The sequence below is a fragment of the Prionailurus viverrinus genome, chromosome D3, assembly GCF_022837055.1.
Source record: "Prionailurus viverrinus isolate Anna chromosome D3, UM_Priviv_1.0, whole genome shotgun sequence".
Taxonomy (NCBI): Eukaryota; Metazoa; Chordata; class Mammalia; order Carnivora; family Felidae; genus Prionailurus; species Prionailurus viverrinus.
In genome coordinates, this window is record NC_062572.1 from 41,525,094 (window position 1) to 41,548,062 (window position 22,969).

Genomic DNA, 22,969 nt, shown 5'->3' on the forward strand with positions numbered 1-22,969 from the left:
ACAGATGCTACCAAAACTCAGAAGTTGGCAATTGCTGCAAGACTTTCTTCACACAGCTGCTGAAAATTATTTCTAATAAGTAGGAAGATGGAGGTGGGGCACCAGATGCTGGGAGACAGTGGGGGAGGTAAGCAACCTAATTTGGGGCAGGAGACTAGGCAAAGAAGTCTTATTCCCCAGCTTGGATTCCTAATAACAAAAATATATATATTTAGGTTCTTTCTCTTACTTTTTGGCAATCTATAACTTGGCAATTTATAACATCTAACATCTGACTGTTGGGCTCCACAGAAATATTAGCAGAGTCTGAATCTATTTCCCTCTCCAATCTGCTTTTAATGTCGCACCAGTCTTTGGGGCTCCCAGAACACAGTACAATATATTTCCTAATATGCAACATATAAAGTCCGCTTAAAATAAATAACATTTAGCAATCAGTCAAAATTAATTTGACTAGATTTTTATCGGTAGAGTAAAAAGTGATTCAAGAGACACGCGCAGTTAGTTACACCAGACTTTGGTCCACTCGTTCTAGCCTCCATCTCCAGAAGATCGACAGTCATCTTATCTGAAAGCAAACAGGATAGCTGGAATCATCGATCCAAACTGTCCTTATAGACTTAAGTCCTTATAGACTTATGCTAGAAACCCAGTTTCACAATTTCTCATAGAAATCTTTATCCAAGTATTTATCATCCAGTATTTTTATTGCCCATCTATTGTCTGTTCCCTTTGATGACTACAGGCTTCCATACGCCAAAGATTTCTTAATGTATCAGAAGCTCTAGCATAGTATCTGGCACACAGCTGGTAGTCAACACATTTTGTTGAATGAACAAATAAACTCACTCAGCCAGTACCATGGAGAGAGAGAACAGAAGTGCTTATTGAGTCAGCTCAGCCCACATGGCCAAGGTTTTCTCACCAGCTAGTTTTGACGGTCATTACTGTCCGCCATAGCCTGGAACACAATGACCCCAATTTCTCCCAGACTTTCTCATCCTTTCTATACTTTTAAGAGCAGTTTTGGATTCACAGCAAAATTGGGCAGAAAGTACACAGACTCCATAAACCCCTGGCCCCATCCATGCACAGCCTCACCCATTATTGACATTCTGTACCACAGTAGTACATTTGTTACAATCAATGAGCCTACATCAACACATCATTCTCACCCAAAGCCCATGGTTCACATCAGGGCTCGCTCTTTGTGTTGTACATTCTCTGGGTTTTGAAAAATGTATAATAATCCACCATTGTAGTAGCCCTACCCTAAACATTTTCTGTGCTCTGCCTACTCATCCCTCTCCCCAAATGATCCCCTGGAAACTGTTGATTTTTTTTGTTGTCTCCATAGTTTTGCCTTTTCCAAATGTCATATGGTTGGAATGAAATAGCAGGTAGCCTTTTCAGACTGGCTTCTTTCACTTTTCATAACCTGATAGGTACTTATTTCAACTAGTTCTAATGACTTCCGGGGAGGAAACTGCAAATTCATTGTCTCAGTCCTGACTGCAGTTAGAATCATCTGGGCAGGGGTGCCCGGGTAGCTCAGTTGGTTAAGTACCCAGCTTCGACTCAGGTCATGATCTCAGGGTTTGTGAGTTCGAGCCCTGCATCGGGCTCTGGGCTGACAGCTCAGAGCCTGGAGCCTGCTTTGCATCCTGTGTCTCCCTCTCTCTCCTGCTCCCGCTCCCTCTCTGTCTCTCTCTCAAAAATAAATAAACATTTAAAAAAAATTTTTTAAATCATCTGGGCAGATTTTATAGACACAGATGCCCTAGCACGTGCCAAAGACTTATTTAATCAGTCTGGGGTAGGGGTCTAGACATGAGTACCATGTAATATCTCCCCAAGCGGTGTTCCCCAAATGATATGACCAGAGCTGAGGACCATTGCTATAGTTGGTGCATTCATCTAAACACCTCAGAGTTTATGAATGTCTCTAATAGAGGAGGATGTGACTCCATCTACCACATGTCCCACATATAACAACTTATTTTAAAATAATCAGCAAAGTCATTGTCTCACATCATGTCTCACATCTCTAGCATTATTTTTTTTCATTTTCCACCTCCACCAGCTTGTTGCTTCATTAAGAGTGTAGATGACTTTAAGATGAACTTTTTTTTTCTTTTTTGCTAAGATTATCTCATAATCCAACTCCAGGTTCGGACAATTCTTGGCCTCTTCAGCCACCATTTTAAAATAGTCTAGGGGTGCCTGGGTGGCTCAGTCAGTTAAGCGACCAACTCTTGATTTCCGGTCAGGTCATGATCTCAGGGTTCGTGAGATCAAGTCCTGCATTGCGCTCTGTGCTGACAGCACGGAGCCTGCTTTGGATTGGGATGCTCTCTCTCTCTCTCTCTCTGCCCCTCACCCATGCACGCACGCGTGCACATGCTCTCTCTCTCAAAATAAACAAACTTTAAAAAAAAGTAAAATAGTCTAGAACTGGAAAGTCAGTTCCACTTTGGTTACATGCAAGATAAACAATCGCAGCCGTATGCAGCCAACTTCAGGAGATTTGAACGCAGAGAAGGCACATGAACATCACTTTTAACTGTGAGCGCCATAGATTAGGTTGCTCTCCTCATTAAGGAAAGTATGAAGTATATGCCAAACAAATGATAACTTAGAAATGGAATAAAAGTCCAGTTTCACTTAGCCAAGTTTGACAAATCACTTGCAATATTTTGGTAAGCCTTTATCTCTTTGCCAACTCTAACTCAAACCTCAAAGTTCCGTGAGGTTTCCTCTGCCCGTGCCCTGCGGTGATAACTGCAAATGGGCAAAAGAGATCAAATGTGGGCAAAGATTAATACCTGGCCCAAAGGTGAGATCACCTTTAGGTCACAAATAGGCAAGGTTTCTTTGTAATCGGCAGAAATATGAGAGGAAGTATCATTTAATAGGAAGAGTTCTGGGAAGTAGGAGATTTACCCTTGGGTAAAGGACTTAAACTCTTAGGCTTCTATTTGATCCTCCAGTAGAGCAGAGGAGGGTTCATTTTATTTTATTTTCCAAAGATTTTAAGTGATCTCCACACCCAACGGGGCTCAAACTCACAACCCCAAGATCAGGAGTCACACGCTCTACTGACGGAGCCAGCCAGGCGCCCCAGGAATGTTCATTTTAAATGCCGACGCTGTGTCCCGACGAGCTTTCTTTTGAGCTGCAGTACTCCATGCATACCTTCTGCCTTGACGGGTCCACTGGAAGGCTAAGAGGTGTCGCAACTGTAACATGTTCCAAACTGAACTCTCCCCCAGTCTCCACAAAAATTGTTTCCTCTGATGACTTCATATTTTACTCTTACTCTTGCCACCCTTCTTTGTCTCTTCTTAGCAAAAGTCAAAGTCCTCGAAAATGCTCACTGCCCCCAGGTTGTCTCTCTTGAGCCCACTCAAGCCTTTGCTCCCACCATGCCCTGGCGCTGCCCTGACTGTAGGCACCAGTGACCCCCTTTTGCGAAATCCTGTAGCCAACTCTCAGTGTCCATGCTTGCCAGGTGGAAAGTCCTGGAAACGCGTTCTTCACGCTCACAAGACATCTTCCTCTCCCGGCTTTCCTCCTGCCTCGCCAGAAGCTTCTTTCCCACCTCGCTTGCAGTTGCCTCATCTCTACGACCTCTTCCCATTTCGGTGAGGGTTCAGTGCTGTCAGTGGTCTCAGTGACCCGCATGGCTCTACATACCATCTCTGTCACGGATTCCCAAGTGGATATCTGTCCCCTTAACGTCACTCCTGAACTCTGGATTGAGACCACCAACGGCATCCTCAACATCTGGACTTGTGGCATCTCAAGCTTAACGAGTCCAAAACCAAGACTCCTGTCTTCCTCACACCTGCTCCACCCTTAGCCTTTCCACCTTATTTAATAATCTCTCCAACTTTCCAGTTGTTTAGACCCAAGGGCTTGAGGTCATCCTTGACTCACGTTCCACACCCAATTCATTTGCTTGACTTCTATTGTCATAACATGTCTAGAATCTGAGCCCTCTTGATACCCCTGCTGCCAACACCCTATCGCGGGTCACCATCGTTTCTCTCTGAGTCACTGCCGTCACTATCAGACCAGTCTCCCCACTTCCACCCGCAGCACCCTACAGTCTCTTCTCCACATAATCAATAGCGTAATGGGGTGAAAACCTAAGTCATATGGTGTTTCTCTCTCTTCAGAGCCCTCCAGTAGCTTCCACCACAAAGATAAAGCCAAACAAAGGCCAGTGCAGTCTACACACACACCCCATCTCCTCTCTGATTCTCCCTCCCATTATTCTCCTCTGTTCACGCTCCGTGCCAGCCACATTTTGCTCCCTGCTGTTCCTGGACTGTGCCAGGCACGTGCCCACGCAGGTCTGTGGCCACATGCACACAGTAGGGCATTCGCACTTGCTTTTTCCTCCAACTCAGTGCCCCTCCCACCAGCATCACAGCACCCGGTTGCTCAAGCCAGGAATCTGTAAACTCCTTTTCTATTTTCTATCTCAGTATCCTGCTCATTTCCTTTATAATGCCTACCATGATTAAGGTTTGTGTTTTTTTTTTAAGTTTTCTCCCTTTTCGTGTTTGCGCTTAGACTTTTGTTCCCCTTTACCCCCATGCCTGGAAGCTGCTCTTGGCTCTGCCACTAAATTATAAGCACCGTAAGGATAAGAACTAGATTTACCACCTCCCTATTATCCCCCGCACTTAGCACAGTACATGGTACATAGCAGTTACTCCATACACAATTGTTAAATATGTAAATGAGTGAATGGATTGGATAAGTGACTAGCTCGATCCACCCTACACTGATTTCAATTGGGACCGTACAATTTCTCCATCATCGGGTTATGAGCAAAGCAATAGAAACGACTGGCATGTTGTGCCTGCCACCAGGAAGCGAGGGAACAAAGCAAAGGGGGAGAAGTGTCATCTGGCATCTGAGGTGGGACCCTAGAAATCGATAGGAAGGCACCAAAGATTAGAGACTTGTTACAGCAGCTTTCTCCAGAAACTGGGCCCTGACCGGCAGGAAGTTGTCCTCTCTTGCGTTGTTCAAAAGCTAGAGTAGTTCAAGCCAGCCTGTGTAAAGTCATTCTCTACTTGGACTAGATTCTTTGCGTTTCAAGGTGACTTCAGGGACCTGATAAGGTTTTCTCATCGTCTGTATCATCTGACGGGAAAACACCCTTTCCTGATAGAAAGATTCGATAGAAATTGAATGCTTTGAGAATTTTAAGCCTGTTTTAAAAACAACAAATGTATTGTGCAATTCTAACCCAAAACTTTAGGACAAATGGACAAACTAAATGGACAGGAAATTTTTCTCCTAACAGATGAGTCATAAAATGCCTCCACAAGAGGTCTCGCGCTCTCTCTCTCTCTCTCTCTCTCTCTCTCTCTCTCTGTGTGTGTCTCTATGTCCCTCCCCTCTCCCTCCTTCCCCTTCTTTCCAGCATTTGTAACTACTATACATTTATGAAGTAACCTAGAGTTACATTAATCTTGACAAGTTCATAGAGCAAGGACAGCAGCTTCTTTTTATAAAACTCTTCAAGATAAATCTATTTTTATGGCTATGTTATATGCAATCCAAAAATGTTGCACTTTTGCTTGTTGAGATATTCTGTATTTTTTTCAGCTTTTTCATTTAGCAGTTTGAGATAGCAATCTTTTGTCCGCATTCATGACATACGGTATGTGCCCAGTCCTTCATATGGCCATGTTCATAACTTCATGGAGAAATTGTAGTCCTGATCCAAATCAGCTTAGGGTTGGGGCGCCTGGGTGGCTCAGTCAGTTAAGCGTCCGACTTCAGCTCAGGTCGTGATCTCACGGTTCGTGGGTTCGAGCCCCGCGTCGGGCTCTGTGCTGAACGCTCAGACCCTGGAGCCTGCTTCTAATTCTGCGTCTCCCTCTTTCTGCCCCTCTCCCACTCACACTTGTCTCTATCTCTCAGAAATAAATAAACCTTAAAAATTAAAAAAAAAAAAATCAGCTGAGGGTTGACCTGAGTGGACAGTCTCCCTATTTTATCACATGACTGGAGTCCAGATACCTAATCAGATGATGCCGTATGATATTAGGAGCTCTGTAAAGCCACTCATTGCAAGAGTTTACATAGAGAAATATCTGTGTATAAGCTGCTCTGCTAAAACTCACCTTTGGCTGAACCCCATTCTTCACACACACTTCAATTCACATTCATTTCTTCATTGATCGTCATCAGAAAAATACTCCTACCTCAACATTAAAATAGTCATCACAAAAGATCTTAAACTCAACACTAAAACAGTCACTACAGAAGATCTTAATTAATCGCTCAGTGCCGTCATCGTCGCAGGTATTTTTTCATGGTACCATATCATTCCCGTGTTTGATGTGAACATGAAAAATATTATTTATGCACAGCCGTATCACTATTTTCTCTAAACTTCAGGACAGGACCCAGGGGCTCTGCCTTTCACCATTACCTGCAAGAATGCCAAACGTGTGGGCACCAGCTCCACACCAGGAGATTGCTGAGGTGTCTGGGCTGGTAGCAAGTGCCTGTGGGGGCTCCCCTCCCACCAGAACCAGGCCCCGCGAATGAGGGGCCTGGCAGAGGCAGCCTGCCAGAAAAACTGGCAAGTGAAGATTTGAACAGTTCTGGAAGATCCCAATCTACCATGTGGAAACTTCTGGACACATAATTTCTCAAGTCTCCAGGGCTAACATGCTATAACTTGAATAAAGGATGTGTCAAAACACTGCTAAAATTTATTCTTTTTAAGCATGTCAACATTTACGTTATCAATTTTCTTAACATGGAATAAACAAACACGAGCTTAATTCCACAAATTCTGAAATCCTTAAGCCTAATAGCACTATAATTTAGCAAGTCATTTGTCCCCAGAATTGATAACTCCCTGGCACTATGTGAAGTAAAGGGATATACAATGTTATGTGTGGAATAGAGTCATCAAAACAGCTTAATCAAAGATGTTCTTGGGCGCCTGGGTGGTTCACTTGGCTAAACGTCCGACTCTAGGTTTCAGCTCGGGTCATGATCTCACGGTTCGTGAGTTCAAGTCCCACATAGGGTTCTGCACTGACAGCACAGAGCCTGCTTGGGATTTCTCTCCTCCTCTCTCTCTGCCCCTCCCTAACTTGTTCTCTCTCTCTCTCTCTCTCTCTCTGTCTCTTTCTCTCCAAAAATAAATAAACATTAAAGAAAATGTTCCTCTACTTACACCCTTGCATTGACAGCAATATCAATGACCTCTTTTAGCTAATTAGGAAAATATCTTGATCTAAGACAATACTTGGTATATAGTGGGTACTCAGTGAGTATTTAGGTACTATTATTGTTGTCAAGGATAGTTAGCCACCTGCTGAATACAAACACAGTTTTATACTTGATGAAGGAGTAAAACAATGAGAAGATAAGGTCTCTGAGAATACTAGTTTACTGCCAAGTGTTCTCATATTTGGGGAACTGACAGAGTTCACATGCCTATTTAGCGTGCCCTCTGGGGTTCCTGGACCCAATCCCAGTGTGTGAGGGGGAGGTTTCTCCACACCAACAAGCAATTCTCTGAACCCAGCAGGGTGTCCTATCATTCAACTCAACTCTGATGCTATCTACTCAGTCATAACAACAGACCCCATAGGTTAAGGGATCAGTCCTGGCAGACTCCTCCCACTCACCACTCGCCCCCACACACCCTCGCCACCCCCTCCAGATACAGGTCACAAGTCCAGGTTGTCATCTGTGCTTCTGATCAACCAGGTATAGATTAGAGGTTCCAATGACCCCTTCCTTCCCTGGGTTCAATTAATTTGCTAGAGAGGCTCACAGAACTCAAACATTTTACGGTATTTCCCAAATCACTGGTGTAGGTCCTTATAAAAGGACAGAACTCAGGAAGATCTAGATGGAAGGGAGCAAAGTAGGTGGAAAGGGGTGGAGCTCCCATTCCTTTTCCAGGCACACCACCCTCACAGCATCTCCCTGTGCTTACTGACTCAGAAGTTCTCCAAACCCAGTTCTCGGGGTTTTGAATGGAGGGTTCAGCACGTAGGCTCAAGTTTACTCTTTTAAGCATGCCAACATTTATGCTATTGTTGATTACATCATCAACTGCTCATCAACGGTGTGGTGATTGATCAAATCATTGACCATTAGTGATTGATTCAACCTCCAGCCCCTCCCTCCTCCCTGGAGATCAGGAAGTGAAAGTTCCAACCCACTCCCCACCCCCCATCACAAGGTTGGTTGTCCTGGCAACAAGCCCCCCTTCATAGGTAGGGTCCAAAAGTCACTCCATTAAAATGACAAATGACACTTTTGTTGCTCTCAGCACTAACGAAATTCCGAGGGTTTTAAAAGCTCTGCCAGAAATGGGGATGATGACCAAATATATAAATCTCCATTGTTATCAGCCACAGTTTCACAATCTCCTATCTCAATACCAGTAAGTCAAGCACTGGGAATGAAGCCCACTTAGAATTTTTTTTTTTTTTTGCCAGCTCCCATGAGTTTTATATTAGAACTTTCAAACCTTCCTTGTATAATATATATCATCTCTGTGCCCTTTCACATAAAAACGTCCCATCTAGGAATACACAGGGAATTCATTAAGAATTCCTTCACTCCAGGAATTATTCTTTCAGCCTTGTCTTTTTTTTTTTTTTTCAACGTTTTTTTTATTTATTTTTGGGACAGAGAGAGACAGAGCATGAACGGGGGAGGGGCAGAGAGAGGGGGAGACACAGAATCGGAAACAGGGTCCAGGCTCCGAGCCATCAGCCCAGAGCCCGACGCGGGGCTCGAACTCACGGACCGCGAGATCGAACTCACGGACCGCGAGATCGAACTCACGGATCGCGAGATCGTGACCTGGCTGAAGTCGGACGCTTAACCGACTGCGCCACCCAGGCGCCCCTCTTTCAGCCTTGTCTTAAAGCACAAGTAATAATGTTCCCTTTCTTTAAATGGGAGATGCTGAAGTTCATTTTTGGCCGGAACACCCAGGTAAGGACTGGGAGCCTAATTCAACGCAAAGAATGAAGAAGGGAAGTCCTCTGCCAGTTGATATAGGAGTTATAGAGGGCTCCCAGTGGTTCTTTTCAACCTGTAATGCACCTAAGAATCACCTGGAAATCCTGTTAAAATGCAGATGCTCGTCCATAGGCCCAAATGGGACCTGAGAGTCAGAATTTCTAACAAGCTCCCAGGTGATGCCCACACTGCTGGTCCTGGGACAAACTTTTGAGTAGCTTGCTTTTAAAAATACCCTGAGGGATGCCTGGGTGGCTCAGTCGGGTAAGCGTTGGACCCTTGATCTTGGCTCAGGCCATGATCTCAGGGTTCGTGGGATGGAACCCCTTGTGAGGCTCTGCCCTGGGTGTGGGACCTGCTTCCCTTCCTCTCTGCCCCTCCCCAGCACATTCTCTATCTCTCTCACCCTCCCTCTTTCCCTCCCTCTCTCTCTCTTTCAAAATAAATAAAAGTAAATTTTAAAACTTAAAAATGCCCTGAGAGCCTAATTTAATTGTTCTGGGGTGGGGCTCAGAAACAGAGGAGGGTGTGAAAATTATAATAAAATAAAATTCCCCAAATGATCACATGATTGTGTAATTCACCTGGGGGGGGGGGAGTCCTTGTTCCTAAATACACTTAAAGACAATAGGCAGATACAACTAAGACCAAAAAAAAAAAAAGTTTATTAACTGTTATTAACATGAGAGCCTATGGTTGTTATAAAATGGATCTTGCAATATATTCACAATTCTATCTTATTTCAAATTTGTGTTTGTTTTTCCCCAAGGAGCTTCTTCACCACTTTCAGCTTAAATCCTAAAAATGCTAACCAGAAGGGAAGAATGTTCTTTTAGCATTAGATATTTATCTTGTATATCAACACAGACAGAGGCCACCAGAATTTCACAAAGCGCCCCCTGGGAGACTGTTAATAGAGGTCAATAGTGGTTAGCTCTTCCGCTCACTAGCTAGACCTCAAAGCTCTTCTGAACCTCAATTCCTCCCCTGTAGTAAGAGAACCTTAGAAAAGATGGCCACATCAATCCAGACCTCTGACATCATTTGATTCAAGTCCCCAATGGCAAACATTTAACAGCTTGATCTGCGCTAATTATCTTGTCCTTAAAAGTAGCTAGCCTGAAGATTTGCATCATGCCTGTGCTACAGGAGGTGCGCAAAGTTCTGGAAAGCCAGAGCCTTCTGTTCATTCCTCAGTGTCGACCGCCCCCTGCAGGCGTTCTCCAGGACTGACCCGTCTCAGGGTCTGGGTTCGTCTCCGTGGAAACACCAGACTCGTTCTTCCCTTCATTTAGACCATCCGGTTCAGGAAAGAGTAGGGCAGAGCATGAGTGCCTTTTTCATTAGAGGAAAGACAAAGGCCAATTAATAAAGACCCAGAGAAGAGGAAGGGCCCCCAGGGGTTAGGAGAGGGAAGGAAATGAGGCCAGTCTGAGCTGTCTGGGCAGCAGCCTCTGAAAGGGTAGCTTTGTTTATTTTGTTTAATCCCTTAGCTCCATCCTTCCTGGTTTTTTGTTTGTTTGTTTGTTTTTTCTGTCATAGAAATGTCTTTTTTTTTTTCTTCCTTCCTGTTTCATGCACATTACTTATTGGAATCTTGGGATTTTTCACAGCAGAATATGTGTAATCTATTATATTGCTACCTCAATACATTTTGACTAGAAAGCTTTTATCCCTTTTTAGGTGTTAGTAAATGAATGTTCAGTGCTTCTCTATGGAAAAGTTAAACCATCCCCAATAGGGTAAATATTAGCTTTCCATTCCCTCTCACTCAAAGCATAAGAGATTACTATAATTCACCACAGTGCCTAGGTAATAAAAGTGGGTAGAAGTCATATTTTCAACATCCAAGCACATTTCTGGTAAAGCTTTTGACTGCCAACAGTCCTAATTACTTTGCACCTAATTGATTTAATCAGAGTACCTGTGGTCATTTGAATACTATTTGATTCTGGTGATAATGGACCTGTAGGCATGTTTCCATTTTGCTCACAAATGCTTTGAAATGTTTCTACCTTACATCATGGGCAATTATACTTTCCGTTCAGAATTCTGTTAAGGTAATGATTCTTCCCATTTCCTGGAAAACCTCCCCCCCCCTTTTTCGAATGAATAAGTAGTTATTTTCTCTAAATGTAAGTTTCAAAACTAGTGCATTTCTACAGCTAAAGCTGATGCAACACACAGCCAATGAATGTGCATTCATGTGTGCTTTGTGGCACATCAAAGTTGTATTTTAAATGCTTTCTCCTACCATCACCTCCAGTATTTTTATGCCTTAATTAAAGCATTGGAGTGGCTACGTGGAACTATAGTAGCCACTGATGTGTTGGAAAAGCAGGGGGCAATATTCAGGAGAGGAGTGTTGTTATTATAAACTACCTTTGCTTCCTAGAGAAACAGAGAAAAAGAATGCTGCAATCAGAGAACAGCATGAGCCCAACAGGAACCCCACCACCTTCCTTGGCTCCTGTCTGTCTTCCTTCCTCCCCAGTGACAATAGTGCTGACCCATAGGGCAGGGACATGGAATATACAGGGGGCTTCAAACACAGCGGTGCCTACACGGGTCCTTGAGCCCACACCCACGAGTACGTTCTTAAAGTGTGCATTTTTTGCTCAGTGCAAAAACTTCTGGTTCATCGCAGCAGAAGTTTTGAAACTTGGAGATTAAATTGGCTCTGCTTCCTCTTAGGTAGGCACTCAGTTCTAACATCCAGCTTTGGACTCGGTGAGGGACCACATTGTTTAGTTTCTCTCTACCCAGTTTCTTTCTAACCCATTCATTGTCTGAAGGTGGAATTATTATTTTTTTAATGTTTATTTATTTTTGACAGAGAGAGCGAGAGCAGGGGAGGTGCGGAGAGGGAGGCAGACAGAGGATCTGAAGTAGGCTCCTCCTTGTCAGCACAGGGCCCCATCGAACTCAAACCGTGAGATCAAGACCTGAGCAGAAGGCAGACACTGAACTGACCGAGCCACCCAGGCGTCCCAGGGTAGAATTCTTTTTTATCAGATTTTTATTTTGATATAATTGTAGGTTCACATGTGGTTGTGAAAAGAATACAGAGAGATCGCATATACCTTTTACCCAGTCTCCTCCCAATGGTAACTTCTTACAAAACTATAGTGTAACATCACAAGCAAGATACTGACATAGCCAAGATACAAAAGCTTTCCATAACCACAAATAGCCCTCATGTTGCCTTTTCATAGTCACCTCCACTTCCCTCCCACCCCTACTTCTTCCTTCACCCCCGGCACCCACTAATCTCTTCTCCGTCTCTATGAATTTGTCATTTCAGGAATGTTCTATAAGTAGAATCATTTAGTATGTAACCTTTTGGAAATCACTTTTTTCATTTAGCATAATTCTCTCGGAGATCCTTCTAGACTGTTGCCGAGTAGTGTTCCATGGTGTGGATGTACCACACTTCACTTAACCATTTACCCGCTGATAGACATCCAGATTGTTTCCAATTGGACACTATGATGAATAAAGCTGCTACAACATTCTTATAAAAGTTTTTGGGTGAACACAGCCTTCATTTCTCTAAAATAAATTCCCAGGAATACAACTGCTGGGTCACGTAAGAGTTGTGTGCTTCATGTTTAAAGAAATGGTCACATTTTTTAGAGTGGCCACACCATTTTACATTCTCACCAGCAGTGTATGAGTGTTTCTGTTTCTCTAAATCCTATCAACATTTATTGTCATTAGTTCTGTGGTTTAGCCATTCTGATAGGTATGTAGTGCTATCTCATTGTGGATTTTATTTGTGTTTCCCTAATGGTTAATGATGTTCAACATCTTTTCATGTGCTTATTTGTGAAATGTCTCTTCAGGTCTTTTGCCCATTTTCTAATTAGATTTTTCTTTCTGTTGGATTTTGAGAGTACTTTGTTTACAGCACCTAGAGGTCCTTCATAAGATATGTGCTTTTTTTTTTAATCTTCTTGTCTCTAGCTTGTCTTTTCATCTTCTTCATAGAGTCTTTCAAAGAGCCAAAGTTTTTAATTTTCATTACATCCAATTTATCAAAGTTTCCTTTGATGGATCATTCTTTTAGTGTCAAATCTAAGAACACTTTGCCCAGCTCAGAATCCTGAAGATTTTCCCTGTTTTTTCCATGTTTTGTATTTAAGACCATGATCCATTTTGGGTTAATTTTTTATAAAGTGTGAGACGTAAAGTTTGGTTTAGTTTGGTTTTTGCCTATAGATGTCCAATTACCCCAGTACCATTTGTTGAAAAGGATATCTTTCCTCCATTAAATTGCTATTACAAAAAATGCTATTCATCTGACTCTTGATTTCAGTCCAGGTCACAAGCTCACGAATAGTGGGATCAAGGTCTGCGAGGAACTCTGTGCTGGCTGCACTGAGTCTGCTTGGGATTCTCTCTCTCTCTCTCTCTCTCTCTCTCTCTCTCTCTCTCTCTGCTCCCCACCTGGTCACATGCACATGCACATAGACACTCTGTCTCTCTCAAAATAAATAAACATTCTTAAATATTTCCTTAAAAAATACTACTATAATTGCAATAATCAGCTGGACATGTCTGCATGGATTTATTTCTAGATTTTCCACTCTGTTCCATTGATCTGTGTGTTTATTCCTCCCACCAATGCCACACCATCTTGATTACTGAAGTTACATAGAAAATCTTTCAGTTGAGTAGAGTGAAAATAGATAGATACAAACTGAGTAGAGCGAATCCTGTTTTATTCCTCAAAATTAATTTGGTTATTCTAGTTCCTTTGACTTTCCATGTAGACTTTAGAATAATCTTGTCTATATCCACAAAAATATGGAAATTTTTTGCAGCTTTATCGCTTGGTGTATACATACATAAGATTCCTGTGCCTTCTTACTGGATTGGTTCTTTAATTATTTAATTATGTAATGGCCCTCTCTGTCTCTAGTCTTTTTCTTTACCAATAAACTTTACTAATAACATTTCTTCATCTGATATTAATAGAGCCACTCCTATTTTCCTTTGATTGATGTTTCCATGATACATTTTTTTCTATCCTTTTCTTTTCAACTTGTTTACATCATTATATTTGAAGTGAGTTTCTCAGAGACAGAGTATAGTTGGGTCATGTTTTTTAATACAGTCTGCAAATCTCTGTCTTTTAACTAATGCATTTAGACCATATATTTAATGTAATTATTATCTTAAGGTTTAAGTCTTCCATTGTATTTTTTGTTTTCTGTTTGTTCTGGGGTTTTTTGTTTGTTTCTCTGATTTTGTTTTCCTCTGTTTCCCATAAGAAATGGAAACTCGAATATTTTTTAGACTTCTGTAGTGTTTTTGAGTATGTCTTTTTGGTATAGTTTTTTAGTGGTAGCTTTAGGAATTATAACTTACACAACTTAATGATATCATTTTACCAGTTTGAGTAAACTATAGAAACCTACTTCCCTTTGTACCTGTTTACTACCTCCTATTTATAACATCACTACCTTAAATATTTTCTATACATTTTTTAATTAAAAAAATTTTTTAATGTTTATTCATTTATGAGAGACAGAGAGAGACAGAACACAAGCAGGGACTGAGCCACCCAGGCGCCCCATCTCTGTAAACATTTGGAACCCTACCAAACAATGTTATAATCTTGGCTTAAACCATCAAACATAATTTAGAAAACTCAAGGGAAGAGAGAATGCCTATTCTATTTACCAATGTTTGTGTTTACCATGTCCTTTCTTCCTTCCTGATGCTTCAAGTTTCCTTCACTGATTATTTCCTTTCTGTTTAAAGAACAGCCCTGGGGACCCTGGGTGGCTCAGTTGGTTAAGCCTCTGACTTTGGCTCAGATCATGATCTCATAGTTCGTGAGTTTGAGCCCCGCGTCAGGCTCTGTGCTGACAGCTCAGAGCCTGGAGCCTGCTTCAGATTCTGTGTCTCCCTCTCTCTCTGCCCTTCCCCCACTCCCTCTCTCTCTCTCTCTCTCTCTCTCTCTCTCTCCCTCAAAAGTAAGTAAACATTAGGAAAATTTTTTTAAATAAAGAAAGAATGGCCCTTAGGCATTCTTTCAGGTAGATATGCTGGCAACAAATTCTAGTTTTCCTTGGTCTAAAAATTTCTTTATCCCCCCCCCCCCTCCTTTATTCCTGAAGAATAATTTCACGGCACATAGAATTCTAGGCTGGCAGTTCTTTGCCTTCAGCCCTTAAAAAAAAATAACACCTCGGGGCGCCTGGGTGGCGCAGTTGGTTAAGCGTCCGACTTCAGCCAGGTCACGATCTCGCGGTCCGTGAGTTTGAGCCCCGCGTCGGGCTCTGGGCTGATGGCTCAGAGCCTGGAGCCTGTTTCCGATTCTGTGTCTCCCTCTCTCTCTGCCCCTCCCCCGTTCATGCTCTGTCTCTCTCTGTCCCAAAAATAAATAAAAACGTTGAAAAGAAAAAAAAAATAACACCTCTTTTTCACCTCCATGGTTTCTGAAGAGAAATTTGTGTCATTCAAGTTGGTTTTTCCCTATAGATAAATACCCTCTGGCTACTTTGCAGATTTTACTTTGTCTTAAGTATTTAGATGTTTAATTATAATGTCCCTTGCCATGGATTTCTCCAGATTTAGTCTGTTTAAGATTCATTCACCTTCTTGAATCCATAGGTTTATGTCTCTTGACAAACTGAGTACATTTTCAGCCGTGATTTCTTTGAATGCTTTTTTCAGTCCCACCCTTTCTCCTCTCCTTCCCAGACTCCAATTTTGAATGATTATCTTTGATTATAGTCCCACAAGTCCACGAAGCCCTACTTTTTTTCTTTCTTTCTCTATTTTTCATACTGGGTGATTTCTAATGTTCTGTCATCCAGTTGGCTGCTTCTTTCTCTTTCTCCTCAACTTGGCCATTGACCCCCTCTACTAAGCTTTATATTTTGGTTATTGTATTTTTCAGTTCTAAAATTTCTACTTGGCTCTTCTTTATATCTTCTCTTTGTTTGCTGAGGTTATTGGCTGAAGCTGGTGTGTGTTTTTTTTTTAATTCGTTTCAAGTGTGTTAATGAGTGCTCTTCAAAGCTTTGTTATCCTAACTGCTTTGAAGTTTTGGGGTTTTTTTTTCCCAGACAATTTAACAACTCTGCCATCTCAGTATTGGCATCTATTGATTGTCATTTTTCATTCAGTTTTAGATCTTCCTGGCTCTTAGTATGAGAGTTGAAACCTGGGCATTTTTGTATCGTTAGTAGACTATGGATGTTATTTAAACCTTCTGTTTTAGGTGGTTTTTAAAATACCGCTCCAGGGGCGCCTGGATGACTCAGTCGGTTAAGCGTCCAGCTTGGGCTCAGATCATGATCTCACAGTTCGTGGGTTCAAGCCCCACATCGGGCTCTGCACTGATGGTGCAGAGCCTGCTTGGGATTCTCTCTCACTCCCTCTCTTTCTGCCCCTCCTCAATTGATGCTTTCTCTTTCCAAATAAATAAACTTTAACTCTATGTACATCATTCCAGCAAGACAATTGGGAGCACCACCTCATCGCTGCCAGTTAGATATACAAGTCCAAGTTCCCCACTTAAATGCTATTGACACCTAAAATGGGTGGGTGCTCCTCATCACTGTTGGGTATGGGTGGGAGTTCTGGACTCCCCACATGATCTCCACTGATGCCACACTGGAGTCAGTTTTGTTACTGCTGGACAACGATGAAAGATCCGACTCCCCACTAGCCTCTTCGGAAACTACCTCTGCATGCGGGGACAGGGATGCCTCATTACTACTGTGTGGGAATAGAAGGCCAGTTTCCCCATGTGCTCCCCACTGGTACCACATGGGAAGGGATTGCTCATGGGGATAAAAGTCTCAGGTCCCTACTCGCCCTTTTCTGATACCACCTTGGTGAGAACGTTACAATACCTCCTTACCACCCCATGAGGGTAGAGGGTCTAAGATTCCACTCGGCCCTTGCTGGAATGGTAGACGTGGTACCACAGTTTTTTCTTTGGTGTTTGGCTGGAGTAAAGTCATCATTGTTTGACAGTGTTCTGTCTTAGACTCATAAATACAGAGAACAAACCACTGGTTGCCAAAGGGCCAGGGGCCAGGGGATGAGCAAAATAGAAGCGAAGCCACTTAAGAGGCACAAGCCCCCAGTTACAAAATAAATAAGTCATAGGGATGAGAAGTAAAGCATAGAAAAGATAGTAATCAATATTGTGATGACATCGTATGGTGGCAGATGGTAACCACACTTATTGTGGTGAGCATCGCATAATGTGTAGAATTGTTGAATCACTATTTTGAACACCATCGTACGTCACCTTTTTGGTTCTAGGTTGGGCTTATGTAGTTGGCCATATTTCTTATGTATACCACAACCAGGTAACTGCCACAAATAAGAAACCTTGGAAAACCATGAAGATTTTGTTTCCATCTGAAAAAAACTTGGATATAATTGTAGAACCTCTCCTGGTAATATTTTAGGAACATAGGAAAAGTACTAGCAAAAAAGTAAATGTTATCTCAGTTTTCGAAAGACAAGATTCCAAAAATTGCAAATAGTTAATCTAATGTGAATCCTTATGAAAATTCCAGGAGGAATTTTTACATAGACGGTTTGTGATGATTTAGAAAATGGGGAACTACCATAGATTTACTAACAAGGCACGAATAGAACTACCTGTATTTCCCTCTTTGAAATGGCTGAGCCAGGCACATGAGAGGAATGTAATTGCATTTAGCATAGTATTTAAAATAGTAGATCACTTGGGGCACCTGGGTGGCTCAGTCAGGTAAGCATCCAACTTCAGCTCAGATCGTGATCTCATGGTTCATGGGTTCAAGCCCTGTGTAGGGCTCTGTGCTAACAGCTCAGAGCCTGGAGCCTGCTTCAGATTCTGTCTCCCTCTCTCTCAGCCCTTCCACCCCTCAAAAATAAACGTTAAAAAATAATAATAATAATAATAAATAAAACAGTAGATCACAAAATGTTGCATGAAAAAGTTAAAATCAGAGAAACACGGGCTGGGTGATAGAGGCATATGTGAAACAGCTTTACAGCAAAAACTATATTATTGATGGACTGAGTCAACTCGGAAGATCACTGACTCACCAGACCCCAGTCAATAACTTTACAAGTAATTGGGTAAGGAAATAAATGGCATAATTATGGGAAAGGTACGAGATGGTTAAGACTATAGAAATCAGGCAGACTTAGCTTTAGATTCTGAGTTTACAAACTTATCAGCCTCAGTTTCCTCATTTGTAAGATAGAAAATAACAATGTTTCGTAATTGCTATAATAATCCATAATATTGGTGTGACAGATAAGACATTGTAGGTGAAGCTCTTAAATGCATGGGACCTTGTAAGACTCACTGATTTGGGGTATTGCTATGTTTGCTTCTGTTATCACATATACATAAGAGCCAAGAATAGTTGATCTATTTATTGCATATTGCATGGGGATGACAGGATTAGCCTTCGATTTCAATTTAATAGGAACTAAAGTGTCAAAAATTAGAACGATTTAACATCATTTGCTATAAAGATCTAAAAGGTGTCCAAAGAGAGCTTACCAGAAGCTAACAGCGTGATTATGGCCCAAACAATCTAGAGCTTCCTCAGCCATATCCCAGGAGGATCTTCTCTTGAAGAAAGGACAATAGCCATTCTGTATTCTGTACTTGTCAGCCCACATTTGGAAGTTTAAGTTTGGCTTTGGGTACTTTGTTGTCAAAGAGGAAATAACAAATTGGACTGACTTCAGAGACAGGTCATCAAGGTAATGGACAGCCTGGAAGCCTTGACATAAGAGAACGAGATAAAGGGGGGCACGTCACCCGGAGAAGAGAAGGCTTAGCAGGGATAGACAGCAGCTGTGTTCAAGACAACTGAAGACTGCACGGAAGGGATGTGTTTTTCGTGACCTTTTGGCATGCCAGTAGTGAGTAGAGACACGAAGCATTTGACAACGGAGGTTAGAAGAAAACCAACACTGTAAGAATTATTTAAGAGTCTGTCTTTAGTGGCTTTTTGTTCTTCCTAAAGTGAAATCAGAATATGAAACACTTTGAAAAAGCTATCAAAATACTTTCACATAAGTTTTAACTCCTCCAATTTGTCAATGTCAACTTGTATCTATGTAAGTACATCTGCTCTGCTCTGACACTTTTTAAATTGAAGGAAACACTCTGTATTTAGCTCCAAGCAGCATCTAGGTCACTATTTCCACCTCCTCCTAAGCATTATCATCATGGGCTTTTACTAACTAGTACATTTCAATTGTCATCACAGCTTTCCTAGTGATGACATTATTTCTTTTGTCACTGATTTGTAAACTGACATGATTGCCAACAGTCTTTCTGCAATCACTAACTACTTACAGAATTACTTTTTCGGATGCCTTAATTATTTCGATGCAATTTATTCTCCGTCATGCTATATCAAGTTTTAATTACATTACTGTTTTTGCAATTACTGGAGCAATAAAATGATACTCACATTTTTCCTATACTTTCCACCGAGTATCATTTGTCTCTTTTCAACCACAGGAATCATAGTCTCTGAAATACTACCATAAGCACTCAACATGCTTAAAACTTACCGTAAATGATCGATAAAATGTCTTTCAAGGAAGAAAAAAAAAAGTTCTATTATGTTGGTCCCCAAATTTGTTGGGAGTTTAATTGCCAAGTGATGAAATAGGAAAGATTAATTACTTCGTTAAAGAGAGATTTTTACTTCTGGGTATATCCTCAAAAAAACTGGAAGCAGGGGCTCAAACAGACATTTGTACACCCGTGTTCCCAGCAGCTTTATTCACAAAAGCAAAAGGCCGAAGCAACCCAAGTGTCTGTCAATAGATGAACGGATAAACAAAAATGTAGTATCAACACACAGTGGATTGTTCTTCGGCCTTAAAGGAAGTTCTGACACGTGCGGCAGCCTGGGATGAACCTTGAAGACATGATGCTAAGTGAAACAAGCCAGGCAAATACTATACAATTTCACTTGTATGAGATGCCCAGGGTGGCCAAACTCAGAGACGTAAAGTGGAATGGTAGTTGCCAGGAGCGGAAGGTGAGACCGCTTAAGATCTACTCTCCAATACCTTGTGATCTCACTTATGTGTAGACTAAACAAACAAACAAACAAATGAGCTTATAAATACCAAGAACAGATTAGTGGTTGCCAAAGGCGAGTGTTGGGGGTAGGAGAAATGGGTGAAGGGGGTCGAAAGGTACAAACTTCCAGTTGTGAAGCGAAGAAGTCCTGCGGATGTGATGTACAGCGTGGACACTTTTGTTAACAATCCTGTATTGTGTATTTGAAAGTGTTGAGAGTACATCTTAAAAGTGCTCATCACATGAAAAGAATTCTGTAACTGTGTGGTGATGAATGTTAACTAGACTTATTAGGGTGATATTTACAAATATTCATTAGGTTCTACATCTGAAACGAATATGTCACTTTTATATCTCAATTTAAATTTTTTTTTTTTTTAAATCTACTCGGGGCGCCTGGGTGGCTCAGTCGGTTAAGCGTCCGACTTCATCTCAGATCATGATCTCACGGCTCGTGGGTTCGAGCCCCACATCGGGCTCTGTGCTGACAGCTCAGAGCCTGGAGCCTGCTTCAGGTGCTGTGTCTCCCTCTCTCTCTGCCTGTCTCTCTCTCTCTGTCTCTCTCTCTCTCTCTCTCTCTCAAAAATAAATATTAAATGAAAAAAAGATCTACTCTCTTAGCCAATTTCAAGTACACGGCACACTATTTTTAACTATGGTCACTATGCTGCACGTCACATCCCCAGGGTTTATTCATCTGATGAAGTTATACTTTTAGTACTGTATTCCAAAGTTGATCATATTCACCTTGGGGACACTGTTTTAAAATCTTGCAGCCTGAGTATTATTTCATCTTTCTCTTCAGCCACCTTACTGACACACTGGGCCAACCTTGTTTATGTAGCTGCCCCACAGCCAGGAAAGGGTCTCCTATCTTTGAGTGCTCTTAAAGGACATGATAATGAATGGGACTCAGCCAGGCCCACATCTCAGTGCTGATAAGCCACAAAACGTTAACTTAGCACAAGCCATTTAGGGAGGAAAGTGGAAAAAGACAGACATCATTTGAATAGGCCAACATTGAAAAATAATCCATCTAACACGAGAACGAATATTTCTGAATACGCACATGCCCTTTCTTCTTAGCAAGCCACCTTTCTCTTGAGGTGAAATATAGGAATAAATGCACTATTTTCCAGTGTTTCTCCAGTGAGTGTTTCCGTACCAGCAGCACACGTACATACTTTTACCCTTTATATTGACAGCTGTGGGCTCCGCTCAGTGGACAAGAGGAAAGAGTTCATTTCCTTACAGTTAGCGTCTGATGAAAGTGCGTGCTGTTTTATCAGAAATGACTCACCAAAGTAGAACTCTTCAATCCTTTCTGAATGATTTTTCACTTTGAAATTTGGGAATTATGCCTTATTTCATGACAGGTGACCTGGGTGAATGATTGTTGCAATGATGCCTCATTTCCCCATCTCAGCCAGCAGACACTCATTTTTCAAAACACTGGACTTGCACTTCGTCTGGTGAATATACACCATTTATGAAAGTCACCCCCCCCCCGCCCCCCCGGAATTGCTGCCCTGATAACCATTTGGAACAGCACCGTCATTTATGTTGGCAATATCCATGCCCTGGGTCGGGTTGCAAAAGAGCCAAGGAAACACGTTTACCATCTAATTCTCAAGTTCTACGGGGAAGTGAACTTTTGGTTATAAATGCTTCTAGCTAAGTCTCTCTTTTCCTAGAAGAGACCTTAAGGGGAAAAGGAATTCTTCAGTTTGTATGTTGGTTGGTTGGGATTTGGGGCATGAGCATTTATAAAGTGGCCCATTGTGAATCACCATAATAGCACATAACACATGGCAAATATTTGCTTGAGCTGGCAGAGCAAATAGTTCATGTTTGACAGCTACTTGTAGGATCCATCGAGAACATCCATTTTTAGAACAGTTTCCCTTTTGTGGTAATAATGTAGGAGGTTTGCTTTTGATGTTAAATTCTGGATCTATTTTTTTAATGTTTATTTATTTTTTTTTTTTTTTAATTTTTTTTTTTCAACGTTTATTTATTTTTGGGACAGAGAGAGAGACAGAGCAGGAACGGGGGAGGGGCAGAGAGAGAGGGAGACACAGAATCGGCAACAGGCTCCAGGCTCTGAGGCATCAGCCCAGAGCCTGACGCGGGGCTCGAACTCACGGACCGCGAGATCGTGACCTGGGTGAAGTCGGACACTTAACCGACTGCGCCACCCAGGCGCCCCAATGTTTATTTATTTTTGAAAAAGAGAGAGAGAGAGCATGCACGAGCGGGGAAGGGGCAGAGAGAGAGGGAGACACAGAATCCGAAGCAGGCTCCAGGCTCAGAGCTGTCAACACACAACCCGATGCGGGGCCGAACTCAAGAACGGCGAGATCATGACCTGAGCCGAAGTCGGACGTTCAACTGACGGAGCCACCCAGGCACCCCTATTCTAGATCTATTTTAACTTGGTCCCCTTTCCAATACAATTACAAAAAGTAGCTGCTCCCAGGTTTTAGTATTACTGAGTCCATCTTTTTTGGCTATTATATTTAAGTAATTGCATTAAATTAATACAAAATTAATACAAACTTCAAGAATGAGTGCAATCTTAGACATTGCCAAGAGGACATTTGGAATGTGGAGAATATCTTTACCGTCTGTGGGCAGAATGCGTTCTAATAGTTTGCCAGTTGATTTTTTTTATCTTCCAGATAATTAATTATACAATCCATGAATCATCAAAGCTTATCTCTCAGTTCACCACATTTCTATTCCTTATATCTTTTTATCTTCTAATTTCATTGGTCATAATCTCCGGGATGATGATAAATAACAGCAATGACAGGGGTGGAGAGGAAGACCCACCTTCTGTTTTATATACTCCTA

The 22,969-nt window shown here is 41.9% G+C and overlaps 1 protein-coding gene and 1 long non-coding RNA gene across 6 annotated transcripts in view; both read left to right on the forward strand.

Moving 5' to 3' along the window:
- DLGAP1 (DLG associated protein 1) overlaps positions 1-22,969 on the forward strand; it is a 324,376-nt gene that overhangs the window by 107,400 nt on the left and 194,007 nt on the right. The window lies entirely within an intron of this gene.
- Positions 8,690-22,530, forward strand: LOC125149480 (uncharacterized). Its single transcript, XR_007145938.1, has 2 exons — positions 8,690-8,757; positions 22,413-22,530. It is a non-coding gene; the product is annotated as an uncharacterized LOC125149480 (long non-coding RNA).